The sequence below is a fragment of the Arachis hypogaea genome, chromosome 3, assembly GCF_003086295.3.
Source record: "Arachis hypogaea cultivar Tifrunner chromosome 3, arahy.Tifrunner.gnm2.J5K5, whole genome shotgun sequence".
NCBI lineage: Eukaryota > Viridiplantae > Streptophyta > Magnoliopsida > Fabales > Fabaceae > Arachis > Arachis hypogaea.
The window spans coordinates 16,065,356-16,066,387 of record NC_092038.1 but is presented as its reverse complement, the minus strand read 5'-3'; positions in this window follow the sequence as shown (position 1 = coordinate 16,066,387).

Sequence of the window (1,032 nt, the reverse complement as noted above, 5' to 3'; positions counted from 1 at the left end):
TGGGCTCATCAAAGTGTGGTGATTTCAGCTTAAGAGCCCTTGTTATGGCTCTGGGGCTGAAGTCCACCTCCTTTCCTCGTACATAGCTCGTGAAGGAGGAGGCCTTAGTTTTATCCTCTCGGACCACATTTGCATAAAATTCTTTGATGAGGCTCGCATTGATCTTTCCCTCTAGATTAGTGAGACTTTCCCATCCTCTTTGTTTGATCTTTTCCCGAATCTGTGGGCATTCGTCTTCATTGAATTGGAAGGTTAATTCGGGCAGTATCTTTTTGAGTTTTATCCGCTCAAATTCTCGTTCATGAAAGGCAGATTTGAATCTCCTCTCATCGAGGGGAACACTCTCCATTGGTTCCTTCCTCTTTTGCCTTTTAGAACTTGAGGCCGCCATGAGTGAATTTAAATGTGAAGACGGTGTGGCGAAAAGAAAAATATAGGATTTAGAGAATGGGAAGTTGGAGACTGATTTTCGGACAGGGAAGTGGAAGGTTAGCAACTTTGAGTGTGGAAGTGGTGTGGACTAAATTTACTTATATAGGGAATTGGTGAGTGGATGAAGGGTGTGGATTGTTGGAGTTGTTGCTTGATGGACGGTTGGGGTAGTGCATGGATAAGGGACAAGGATCACCACTTTATGATGGAGATTGCTCGGTCTTCAAGGGTCTTCTCTCTTCAATGTTGCATGGCAACATTTTCCAATGCAATCCCTCTTGAAACACGTGTGTGGCTCCTCATCATGAAGTGGCCGAACCTTCCACATTTGATTGCCCAATCAATCACCTTCAATGCTCCTCTCCTTTTCCCTATAAAATAAAATAAGAAAAGTAAAAAGGAATGTCTGAACCAAATTGAATTCTACGGCTAGCATAATAAAAGCAAGAAAAAGGGTTTTTTGTTTATTCATGAACTCCGACTAACTAACTAACTGTGTATCCTTATATGCACATTGGTAGCACCATAAGGTGACGCCAAACTTAGTTTTGAGCACTGTGATGAAAAGTTGTGTTCAAAGCCTTAAGAATAATGCTTTGA